This window comes from Balaenoptera borealis, assembly GCF_965194805.1.
Source record: "Balaenoptera borealis genome assembly, chromosome: 15".
Taxonomy (NCBI): domain Eukaryota; kingdom Metazoa; phylum Chordata; class Mammalia; order Artiodactyla; family Balaenopteridae; genus Balaenoptera; species Balaenoptera borealis.
Window position 1 is genome coordinate 34,920,281 of NC_138871.1, and position 13,971 is coordinate 34,934,251.

At 34.2% G+C, this 13,971-nt stretch overlaps 1 long non-coding RNA gene across 1 annotated transcript in view; it reads right to left on the reverse strand.

Moving 5' to 3' along the window:
• Positions 1-2,267: 2,267 nt before the first annotated feature.
• Positions 2,268-13,971, reverse strand: part of LOC309612056 — a 30,496-nt gene continuing 18,792 nt past the window's right edge. Inside the window, exon 2 of the long non-coding RNA XR_014234910.1 lies at positions 2,268-10,726. This is a non-coding gene — a long non-coding RNA (uncharacterized lncRNA). The remainder of the gene's footprint in view (positions 10,727-13,971) is intronic.

Consider the following 13,971-nt stretch of genomic DNA (forward strand, 5'->3'; position numbering starts at 1 on the left):
CCTCAGTGTTCAGAGAAGCACTATTCACAATAGCCAAGACATGGAAGCAATTTAAATGTCCATCGACAGATGAATGGCTAAAGAAGATGTGTTGTATGTATACAATGGAATATTATTCAGCCATAAGAAGGATGAAATAATGTCATTTGCAGCAACGTGGATGGACCTAGAGATTATCATACTAAGTGAAGTAAGTCACACAGAGAAGACAAATGTCATGTGATATCACTTATATGTGGAATCTAAAAAGTGATACAAATTAACTTATTTATAAAACAGAAACAGACTCACAGACATGAAAATCAAACTTATGGCTACCAAAGTGGAAAGGGTGTGGGAGATAAATTAGGAGTTCGGGATTAGCAGTACAAACTACTATATATAAAATAGATAAACAATAAGGGTCCTACTGCATAGCACAGGGAACTATATCCAATATCTTATAACAAACTATAATGAAAAGAATCTGAAAAAGAATATGTGTGTGTGTATATATATATATATATATATATATATATATATATATATATGTCTGAATCACTTTGCTGTACACCAGAAACTAATACTACATTGTAAATCAACTATACTTCAATTTAAAAAAACCAATAAATTTTAAAATCCGTAAGATTAAAGTTGGGAAAATATTTTTTTTAAAGTAATGGTGAGCCAAAGAAAAGGAGCACATATGACAATTCTAGAATTCTTACTATATCTTACACTAATACAGTGGTTCACAGTTAGGGATGATTTTGTCCCCTAGGGGATATTTGTCATTGTCTTGAGAAATTTTTGGTTGTCACAATTTGGATGCACGTCGGGGGAATGCTCCTAGCATCTAGTGAGTGGAAACCAAGGACGCTCTTAAAGATCCTACAGTGAGCAGGATCGATCCCCGCAACAAATAATAATCCGCCCAAAATGTCCATGGTAACAAGGTTGAGAACCCCTGGGCTAATAGTCCTCAACTTTATCAGAACCAACATCTACTTCTTATAACCACCTTTACTATCCTGAAATGAAATCCATAGGAAATATCTGCAGCCTCGACTAAATATAAAGGAGAAATAAAAGTAAAATAGTTTATAAGAAAATTATCTATAGTTCAGTTTGTAAAACTCAGAGACAAGTACACTGGAAGGTGCTTGTACCTATTCATTGAATCATCACTAAGGATGCTACCTATGGAGGGTTGCTGGTGCACGTACCACAAATGATTTTGCTGCTAATGACATGACTTTCTGAAATGGTGAATAAATTTTAATAAAGCTTTGAACAAAATATGATAAAATAAAATCTCTCACTAATTTTCGTGTCAGTATATGTTAAAACCATGAAAAGATACTTTGTGCTTATATGTAAAACAGAGTAGGTGTCTAGTGGGATGTCCAGAAGTCCTGCAGATCATGGGCAAGTGCTTATTCTACAGGACTCTCTAGCACATCACAGGGCATGTAACATCCCTGACCCCCATCCGATAACTGCCAGCAACACATGCCAAATATTTTAACAATCTAAACCCACCCACACACATTTCTAAAATTCCTTCTGAGAAAGCAAACACTTCCCCTTTTAAGCACCACCAATTTGGACAATAATGTAAATGTATATATATCATAAGAAAATTTAATAATTGACTTGGATATAAAGCAGCTTCCTAAAGAGTAACTTTACTCTTTCCTTGGTAGGCCCTTCTTTGGTTTTAACAAAAAGTCAGATTGACTCCTAAAACTTCCTGTGCCCATATTCTTTTTTTTTTTCTTTAAAAAGAAAATCACGTAACACCTATTTCACAATAATAAAAAATGGTGGTTTCTCTGACGATCTTATTTCCAAATATGTATATTTTTTCTCAAAAAATGTTTCTTTTTAATGAAAGAACTTCAGATTTTATTTTTGATGAATTCACAATGCTTAGTTATGGATATGATAAGCAAAATAGATAGCAACAACAAAACCATCCATTTTCTGAAAAACTACTTCTTAAATGAGTCATAAACGTAGTAATTTCTCTCCCATTAGAATGGATGTGTGCGGGTTCTGATGGTGCAGTGAAGAGCTCTATTTCCAAGCCATAATAAGATTTTACAACAGTGAAACCTCAGCAGTTGATTAACTTCTGTTCTTCAAGCCAAGATACTATTTAAAAACACCAAATTACTACTGATTCTCAAATTCTTAACTTATGTACAAATTGGAAGATTTAAGTGGTCATCTCATAGAATCTAATGAAATGAGCTGGTGGAAGAGAAGAGAATATTTCCCAGGTCTTTTACTTATTCTTGACTAGATGGATTTAAATTTTACTAAAAATAAATCATTGACAACATCTTAAACCATGATCCAAACATGTATGTGTGTTTTAAAGTAGAGGGTAGGGATGGGAAAGTGGATGAGCTCGTGGGGTTTGTAGGTTATTTCTACTCATAATCCTTCATCTAGAGCCACATCAATTTTATCTATTTTATTTGTATGTTTCCAAAAGATTTTGTTCCAACAAAGCATTTCTCCATCTAAAAAAATTTGAAAACCACAGCCTTAAGGGAAATTAGGCAGCAGACGTAAAGAAATATAATATAGGTCAAATTTCATCACAATAAATATTATTGTGACAGAATCTCTATATAGCAAAAGATTTCTGAGCCCTAGGCAATAACACATTCTTCTTAAGAAATATGCAATACAACAAAATAAAAGAATCTGGACAATCTTTTTATTACAATGGCCTTTGACCTGTATTCTTTGCTTGGTGGAAGAGTGAATCTGTCAGTTGGAATTCAGTGTTGTTAGTTTCCTCTAGGTATAACCATTTCCTTTTCTATCTGTTTGGTGTCTGCCAAATGTTTATAGTGAAATAAAAGACCTGAGTGGTTAAAAAGCCACACCTAGAAGTGTGCTCCATAAATCCTAATTACTATTCAACTTTGGTGCCAAGAACAAGAGGAATGATAATCTTAAAAGGAACATTGAGGCCCCATATGATAGGGAGAGCTGGTTCCCACCCAATGTCCATTTTCTCCCTCTTCCTTGTTATCCAAACCCTGATTTTACCTGTATCCATTAACAACTGACATACAGCTTACTTTCCCCAGCCTCCCTCGATATTAAATATGGCTAACGAAATATAAAAATGTGGGGTGGGTTTTCAGAGAAGGTCACTTAAAAGGAATAGTCTAAGCAAAGAAGAGCTTCCATCTTCCTTCCTGTTTCTAAAAGTCAGTGATAATGGCTAGAATTTCCTCTGCGATCTGGGAAAATTCGTTATCCTTGAAGATGAAAGCCATGTGTTATGAAACAGAAAAATCTTGAGTTCCTAGTGCTTTTGGAGAGCCACCCAACAGCCCTGGATTGCCTATCTCTGAACCATTATTGCAGGAAAGAATAAATATTTGTTTGATTTATCCTCTAGAATTGAGACTCTGTTACTAGCAGCCAAATATAAATGGTATATCATCCTATCCTAACCAGTATATCCTTCTTTTCCATATACTTTGGGATTATATTGTTTGTATTTTTCTATTCAGTCAAAGTATACCATGTACCTTTATTATGTACCAGGACCTGTACTGAGACTTAAGGTTTTAGTAACAGAAATAAATAAGACATGCGCCTTTCTTTCATGGAAATATCTCTAATTCCAATCATTCTAATAGGCAACATAATACCCTTAATGGAGATGATAGGGCCACACTAAAAAAATGCCTTAAAATTCTGAGTTTCTTTCGTGTTAGTTTTATTTTTTAACAATCTACAGTTGTTTTCAGGTTCATTGAGGTAGGATTGATACAATAAGCTGCACATTTTTTAAGGCCATAATTTGATAAGGTTTGAAACGTGCATACACCCATGAAACCATCGTCACAATCAAGATAGTAAATATATCCATCACCCCTATGCATTTTCTTGTGTCTTTGCAAAATCCTTCCCATCCACACTTCCCACCTCCAATCCCATCCTCAGGCCAACATTAATCTGCTTTGTATAAATGTGCTAGTTTATTTTACCAACAGTTCTGATGGAAAGACACATGGCTATATACTGGCATGTTTTGCTCAGTCTAGATAGCTCATCTGTTTTCCAGATTTCTAAGATGGCAAGCTATTCTGTTATTGTTTGTTTTCTATAATTTATGGGACTATATCTCAGGTTAGCTACATATGGATAAGAAAGGAGGAATCCTTGATGTTCATCTTTTCAATTATATGCATGATCAATGATAAATATTTTTATTTGTAGGTATGGATGGATACCAAGGTGAGACTTACACATATCACATGACTGCTGGAACAGGGAAGTTACTAACAAGGATTCCCATTTAATTCAGAATTCTTCCTGGCTTCTAGACTCTCTATTTGTATCTGAGGGCATAAAGAGAGTGAATGTATACACACACACACACACACGCACACAACATTAACTTTTTAAAAGAATTTCAGATATTACAAATATAAGGAGCTTTTATGGTATCATACGTTTTTCCTTAATGATTTCAACTTGTATCTTTGACATACAAATTAACTCTTGGTTCAATTTATAAGAAGCCAAAGATTTTGTAGTAATTGTGGGATAAAATTTCCCAAGATATCTTTGAGAGAAAGTACCTTTTTAAAGAAAAGGAATCCCTATACCACACAGTAAGGCTCTGGAAATTGAAAGACATCTAATTCCTATAGGTTTCTAGCTTTGAGGAGTTTGCACAGTGCCAGGTTAGGAAACCTTATTTGAATGGATTTGACTCAAACTCATAAAAGAACCCAGCTCATGCAACGGGGGAAGCAACTTAAGAAAGCCTGCTTGTAAGTTGCCATAGATCGTCATGTGTGACCCTACCTCCACGTGATTTCCTGCTTCTTCCAGGTCATTAGCCACTGATGACTGCTACTGATGGGTACACTACACCAAAGACAGTAGACAAGGGGGGAAGAGTAAACTTTCAGAGTCCCTGTTCTCTAATATATTTCTCTTCCTACTCTTGGACCCCATTCTGAATTCCTCCAAGCAGTGTTATTTAGTTAGATGTTTGGATTAGACTCTCATGCTGCCAACAGCGCATCTGTTTTCTCTCTCCACTAACGAAATCAAGTGTAGGTTGGAAACAGCTCATTGACTATGTAAGAAGATAGGTCCCTGCAAACCAGGGCAGAGCCAAAACCATTAAGCCATTACGTTTTGTGTTCTCATGTTTTATAGCCCTCTTATTCACCCTCTGTGGTAGGAGGTTTTCTGACGTACTTCTGACCTCTCAGGGATAAGTCACTGGCACCTCAGCCCCGTGGCTGACCTTGTGGTCTGGGCTCATGCAGGAAACAAATTAGATGGTGTGATTTGAGGAGTGCTGGGAAATTCTCTCCTCCCGCCTCCTTTTCCTACCACCCAGCCATCACTTTACCAAATATTTAGACTATCTCCCAGATCACTGATACCTGGTCACCAAGTCATCTTGAACTGTCAAGAGTACAAGTGGAATCCACACTGGAAATGTTGACCATTACATTAACATGATGCTATCCAATTAAATGAAAATTCACAAGTTAGAGAATGCTGATCATACCTCTTAAAGCTGTTGGTAGCCTCTCAACCATTGCCACTTCTTTGATTCTTTCACAGTGCCTTGCATTTAGAAAGTGCTCAGTAATTGTTTACTTGACAAAAAGAGATGGAGAAAAGAATGCATGAAACACCGACAGGTGAGCTCTCACTTAGTTTGTGAGACACATAGGGCCCTAACTATTTCCTGACTGAATGAATACCCTGTGTGATATTTGACCAAGCTTGTCATAAATTCTCTTCCAGTGAATTTCTAACCTTAACTCTCTTAGTGTTCATAACATCTTTCATGTTCCTCTTAGAGTTCTAATCTCTGAATGGCTCTGGACCCACGTGAGCAAAATAATAGGATTCCTATTTGAAAAATATAGTGCGTTCCAGCTCACTCAAGTCAAGGCAGTAGTAGGGTAGATGCAGGGACAGTGGGCTAGGAATTGAGATCTGGAGATTTGGAGAGCAATCTTTGCCCTGATGTTCTGAGGCCACCATTGATAGCAGCTATACAATTTATTGTTCCAACAGGACACTTTTGAGTGTGAAATGAAAGTGCTAAGAAAAATTAAGCTAGAGCAACAAGTATACACTAAGCCAACCAGGATACAAGCTCACCTGCAAACTAGGCAAGTTAACTTCTCTGGGAACTTCAGTTTCATTATCTATAAAATTGAGAGTCAGAAAAGATTACCTGGTTGGTTTCCTCGAGAGCCAATCTTCATTTCTCATTCCTAGATTCTCAGCTATGTTTAAAATAGGAATACATACTTTCTCTGATTTTTCACTTCTCTTCCATGTCTATTCAATGGAAATTTCTGGCCACACAAAATCCTCTTGGAGATCAATTTCAAGGAAGTCAGTCTTTCTAATGGTCTGTCTCTAGGTGTACAGCAGCTTTCAGCACTGCCAGAAATGTAGTTATCCAGAGCGCGTGTGGGTCACTATCTCCATGAACTCTTCCCTGAATATATTTTTCTTTTAATTATAGCAGGAAAATAGTGATGAAAATGGTGATGGGAAGACTGTTGCAGGATATTTACTCTTCATAGCTGAGCTCAGTTCCAATTCCTTGGACTCCCTTTTTCTAAAACTGCCTCATTTCCATTCATCACCATCTGTCAGCCATAATGATGCGTTAAACAACTGTATTTTGAAATAGCCAGTAGTTTCCATATGGCCCTTCTTCCCAGCCAACAAGAAAAACAATTTATTCCTTACACATGTATCATTTCACTTGATCCTCACATCGACTCCGTGAAAATTAGATGATTCAGAGAAAACAAGTGACTTGTCTAAAGGGACATAGGTATCAAGCAGCAGTCAGAATTGGATTCCAGTCCAATTTTATTATGCCATGTTGTATCTCAAGAAATCCTGTGATGGATGAGGTAAAAAGATTGATCATGCTTAAGAACTTTTGCTTTATAAAATATTTAAATTATTTTTAAATACCAGAAATATGATAGTAGGAATGGCAAAAACAATATGGTCAGTTATGGTCCAGGTGTGAAATTCTTTTTATTCAGCATTTAATGATTCCTTCAACATGGTTGTCCTTTATCCCCAGCTAAGGGGATGTTATAGATAACTCTTTGAAAAAGAAAAAATCTTGCAGGATATTGGAGCCAGCACTTGCAGATCATCCAATGCTGTTGCACCCTGATTTTTTTTTAAAAAGCACATTTCTCACTCAACCACGTGTAAACGGCCAGAACGGGAAAGAGTATTCAGTGTTGTAATTGCGGATTTAAAAAGAATGGGAAGGGTTTCAATCCTTGAACTTTTAAAGGGCATATTAAAATACCTCATTTTAAAAATGGTGAACAACTCGAGGGCTTGTACATGCTCATTAAGAGAAAGAAAGTTAATGAGACTAAAGACTCCCTGGAAAAATCCACTGGGCTATTTGAATGTATCTTCTTGTTCCTTATTAGGACAGCCAAGGAAACTGAGTTAACCACCTCCCCAGAAAGACTTGGGATTGGAGTTCAAAATTTAGGTGCTTTAAATAATCACTCAGTATGCGCCAATCCACGTTAAATGCTGAAGTATTTATAAATATTTCTTTTAAATACACACATTTTTAAGTTTACCCAGACAGGTGCAGGGATGTATCATGTGCCAACAAACTGTCAAAACTTTTGACAAAGAGTCATTAAGCTGTGGCAATGTTTTTAGAAGAGCACAGGTCTTTGTGTGACATAAAATCCAATGCCAGGGAAAATCACCAGCTCCTTCTGCAGTAATTCATTAAAAAAAAAAAAAAGATTAAAAAAGAATTTTCATCTTTCTGCAGACGTCATTTGCCTTGCGAAGTAATGTAGTCATGTAAACCATTACTATGCCTGACTTAGCCTTAAAAGCCTCTGGACCTAATAAGTGATCAAGGTGTGGGAACCACAATTGAAATTCTGGTTCTCCAAGCAGGGTTAAGAGACTGACAAATTCAAGCAATCTTTGCCAAAGAACAGTGAAGCCACAAGAGATTGGAGTCAGAAGACGGAGCGTGCCTCTGCTCTTTTGAAGAGTCACAACTTAAAACAGAAAACAGAATAATTGTTTAAAGTGTTGTTGAAGCGTTAAATTCATTATATACTTGGAAGTAATCCCTCTTATAAGGTGCGTATAGTTTATGGACTGATTTTGATATTGTTTTGTACTTTTCTCAGCTTTAAGCAATAGGTTACCGGTATCAGAAATAGATATGCTCAAAGCTCTCGGGTGAGTTTCATGTTTATCAATCAGCCAATATTTACTACAGACTCAATAAAGGCAAGGTGCTCTGCTAAGAATCAAAGGATTTTTTAATCACATGAGACAACAGCGATAGCAACAAAAATTGTGGTGTGACCTTGGCCTTCAGAGTCCATCCTCTAGCTGGGGGAGTCAGATACCGACACCTACCAACATAACCCACAAGTACAAGGTAATAAAATGTTAAGCACCCAATGGAACAGCTACATAACTGGTGGAGGAGTTCAGGTAAGGGATAGGTCACTTTAGGAAGGACTGATCAAGAAACTCTTTAAATAAGAGGAAGGATTGAAAGTGTGCTCTGAAGACTGGCTAAGAATGTAAATAGAGAGGTAAAGAAAATAAATAGAGAGGTAAGGGGTGCAATGTTGATAAGGGAAACAGCTGGGGTAAATGAGCAGATGTGAGTAATGTATGATTTGAGTGGAGAGTTATGGTAGACGAGTTTGCTAATAGAGGCAGAGAAGATGAGAGTCTTTAATGCAGATTAAGTAGTTTGGACTTTCTAGGCATTAAAAGTCAGGGAAGATTTTTGAGCAGGAAAATATCTATAAATACATATATTTAATTAGCGTATGAGGTACCAGTTGGATTTAAAACACAAAGGTTAAAGTTGAAGGTACCAGGTAAGAGTTTATTCTGAGTCTTAGTTTGAGGTTATAGTTCAAGAAATCAAAATTATGAAACCCTTAGGATGTCTGAAGCACCATAGTAGTTGCTCCAGGACACAGAGAGTTGAAAAACAAATCACTTGCCTTTGAGAATTAGAAAAAATTACCCTGGAATATCAAAAGAAAGAAAATATCTCTGGTTATGTCAGTAAATTTTTATGCTCAAGTACAAGAAGACATGAATTCTATGGAACAGGAGAGGAAAAGTCATATGAATACAACAGAATAAAATGAAAAGGCAGAACAATGATTAAAAAAAATAAGAATGGTATATAAGGAAATTAAAAATATTATAGCAGGAAAAAATTTTGGAGATTAAAAATACAGAATTATAAAGAAGAAAAAAGGAAATTTATGAAATGGTGGACAAATTTAAGAAGTTAAATTATTTTTAAGAAAATATATGTAATGTAGTTAGTAAAACTTCAATAATAATATTGATTGGAAATTCCAGAGTACATGAACAGAAACTAAAATCTGAAAATTGAGGAGACTTGAGAAGAAATAAAAGCTTGACTTATGTCCCCTCTTATATAGAAAGACTTTAAAAACTATATTTTTTTACTCTAATTAATACAAAATAGATTAAAGAATGCTTTTGAAAAATTGAAAAGTAATCAATAGTTGAATTAAAACAAAATATACTCTTCCTAATACACTAGAAATTAATATAGCAAAGAAAGTATGGCTTATATTCTGAATTTCAGAAAATAATAAAATAATAAGAAAGCATGACTAAAAGAATTATAGAAAGTGACAGAAGTAAGGCCAAATATAACAGTTATAACAAGTATAAAAGAGTTAAATATTCCCTTTTTAAAAACACTCAGTTTGAAGAAAAAATCTAACTACTTCAAATAACAAGAATATATCTAAAAAAAATACAAATAAGTTAACAGTAAAAAGTTGAACAAAGCAAATTATATAAATAAAAAGAAATGAAAGGGTTGCAACAGTTACATCATACAAAACATTAAGGCAAAAATACAGAAAGAGAGACAGTTAATTCATGCCAATACAGGGTACAACTCACTAATAATATATATTGTTATAATTTTCCATATAGGTAATTTTATTATATCGAAATATAATTATATATAAAATATAAAACAAGTATATAAAATATTCACAAATAAAATTTTTAAAAGTCAATAGAAGAGAATTAAGACAATCTTTGATGAATCAAGCAGCAAAACATAAATATAAAAAAGATATAATAATATAGATACTTAGCTTAATAACTCTATCAGGCTTTGTATCCTCCAGTGAAAGAATACAAGTATAACTTGCTTTTGGTGTTGTTGTTTATGTTTGGTTTTGTATTATTTTTGCAATATCCCTGCAGTGTTTACAAATTCAATCATTTAATTGGCTACACCCATACACACACACACACACACACACACACACACACACACAAATCTCAGCAATTATTGCAGATATACCTCCCAGAGAGGCACATTCTAAGATGGAGATTAGCATTTAGAAGGTTCAACCTCTATGGAAGGGAAGGGAAGGAAAGGAGGCAAGTTTGGACGAAGGAGTAGCAGAGCTGTGAGTTGGAGAACAAGATCAGTCATTGAATTTGGCTTCCCAGGGAAGGGAGTGTGACATTGGGTGCGGCAGCTTTTCAGTGGAGACAATCCCCAAGGATTGTGATAGCTGAGGGCTATTTACCTGCTGCAATCCCAGGAAGAATAAATATATTTTTCCATTGCTGAAAGAGAGTCTGAACTGTGCATCACAATGTCCATCACGGAAAGCTTAAAAAATGAGAAATAATAATGGTCATATTTTCCAATAGAAAAGGAATAAAGCTACAGGTTAAAAATAAAAATATAAATTAACTCCTAAAACTAGAGTATTAAAATCTTGTTTCTAAATAGATTTGTTCAAAGAGAAAACCAAAATTGCAATTACTTCACATTAATTAATAATGAAAAAGAGTAACTACATATCAAAATATAAAAGATGTGACTACATATATGCAAAATAAGATATATTTTCTTAAATGTTTTATTTAAAACGTATTACCTCATAGTGTTAAGAAAATTAATGAACAAGCTGAAGACAGGGAAGAAATATTTGCAGTACATATGTTTGACAAAGGATTTCTATCCACAATATGTAAAGAGCTCCTACAACTCAATAGTAAAAAGACAAACAACCCAATTTAAAAATGGGCAAAAGATTTAAACAGACATTTCACAAAAGAAGATATATAAATGGCAAAAGTGCACATAAAATGATGCTTAATATCATTAGTCACCAAAAACATGCGAATTGAAATCACAATGACATACTGTCTCACTCCTACTAGAATGGTAAAATTAAAAAGATTGACAATATCAAATATTAATGAGGATGTGGATCAAATGGAATTCACATACATTGCTGGCAGTAGTGTAAAAGTTACATCCTCTGAAAAAGTGGCACTTTCTGATTAAGTTAAACTCATTACCTGCCCTATGACACCCATTTCTACTATTAAGTATTTACAGATTGCCATAGGAAAACTTGTACAAGAATGTTTAAAGCAACTCTACTTACAAGGGCCTAGAACTGGAAAGAACTAATATTTCATCAACAGGAAGCTAGATAAACAAATTGAGGCATTCATACAATGGATTATGACTTGGCAATGCAAAGAAATGAATCATGAACATATGTAACAACATGACTCTCAAATGTATGATTTAATTTATATAGAGTATAAGAACAGGCAGGTGATGAAAATCAAGGCACACGCCTCTGGAGGTGGACCTGTCTGGAAAGTCACATGATAAAACCTCCTGGGATGGTGGAAATGTTTTAGGTCTGGATTTGGATGTGAGTTACATGAGTGTATGGATTTGACAAAACTAATTGAACTGTACACAAAAATTCAAATGCATTCCATTCAGTGCATTCCACTCTCTGAAGATCATACCTCAATAGAAAGAACAACAACAGTGTTTTCAAAACTTTAAGAATTTTATTTCTATGTTATTTAAGTAATTTCAGAGCATCAAAAATATGGAAATCTCTCTCATTTATTTTCCAAAGTTCCTGTATCTCTGATTATAAAACCTAGTATTGTGGATGAAACACACACACACACACAACCTCTACCAAACTGAATCTAACATTATGCTAAAAGAATTATAAATTATGAGCAAATTACCTTTATTTATGGAAAATGAGTATAACATCAAAACCAAAGTATTAAAAAACACTATCATTTGATAAGTGTTTAAAAGAACTTGATAGGAATTAACATTCATTCTTGATTTTAAAAAATAGCTAGATGGGGATAATAAGGCAATTCCTTAAACATTAAAAAGTCTATCACAGCACACCCATCCTCAATATCATAATAATGTGGAATACTGGAATCATTTCCATTAAATTCAGAAACAAAATAAGCCTAATATTTCAATAATTATTTATTTCTATTCTGGAAGTTCTTTTGTAATAATACAAGAAAGACAAAGGAGTACAAGCTTTAAAAATGTGAAAATATGGAACAACTAATAATTTTCTCATAAGTGTAAAAAGGATGGATTACTTAATAAGTAGCTTGGTATAATTTCCTAACATTTAAAAAAGATAAATTTCATAGCATACTGCAAATAAATTAGAAATAAATTACATTTTAAATTAAAAGCAAACAACCACAAAGCCACTAAAAATAATTATAGGTTAAAATATACATAATTTTATGGTGGTTGAAAACATTGTAAGCTTAAACCTATGGCAAAAGCCTTAAAAAGAAAATAAACAAAATTTGGGAAAATCTCTTTTAAAAAGTCAAAATTTTCTAAGGGTTTTTTATCACAAATATATAAAGAGCATTTGTTTGTAATTGCTGTAAATTATAAGCAAAAGACAATATGAAAAATAGGCAAATGACATGAATAGGAAAATGAAAAATAAAAAATAAAAGTAGCTAAAATTTGTTGCTAGTAAATTTAATTAATGAATTCCTGTTTTAACCACACAAATCAAATTGATAATGTTTCAAATAAAAATGACAATATCTGTAACCAGCAAGACATTGAAAATGGCCTAAATGAATAGAAATATGTAATTGTCTAAACAAATCATGATATGACTGTATCACAAACTACTCTGCTTCAATTATAATCATATGTTGTATAAGAAAACATCAGTGGAAATAGAGACAATTACTGTGTCATGAACAAAATATGTTGCCTGATATCTTTGTAACTTGACATCATTTTTGGAAAAATTAATATTCATTTTTAAAAAGACTAGAGCATATACACCAAAATATTAAAAAACATTGTTTCCCCTGAGTAATAGAAATAAAAATGAATAATACATTTGTCTTTGTGGTTTTTTTGCTATACTGTCCAATTTTGTCTACATCAAAAACGAAATAAAAAGATGTTTTTTGCAATCAGAGAAAATATATACATAAATGATAAAGATAAGTGCCATAAAATTTTAAACCTAACCATAACCTTGATTAATAGAGGTAAATTTTCTTTGTTATTCTTCAGCTGAAAAACAGACAGATGAATTTTCTAATCCTGATATACTGTTTAAAGCAGAAAAAAAGGAAGAAAAAGTAAAAGAAGGAATACCAGCCTAAGCTCTGACAATAAGACAGATGAAGTTTTTTGTTGTTTTTTTAAAATTTATTTATTTATTTATTTAATTTTTGGCTGTGTTGGGTCCTCGTTTCTGTGCGAGGGCTTTCTCCAGTTGCGGCAAGCGGGGGCCACTCTTCATCGCGGTGCGCGGGCCTCTCACTGTCGCGGCCTCTCTTGTTGCGGGGCACAGGCTCCAGACGCGCAGGCTCAGTAGTTGTGGCTCACGGGCCTAGTTGCTCCGCGGCATGTGGGATCTTCCCAGACCAGGGCTCGAACCCGTGTCCCCTGCATTGGCAGGCAGATTCTCAACCACTGCGCCACTAGGGAAGCCCCCAGATGAAGTTTTTATCTCAGAATTTTATGTGTTCTTAATACCAAAGATCAGACTGATAGTAAGTGTCCAAATTTAA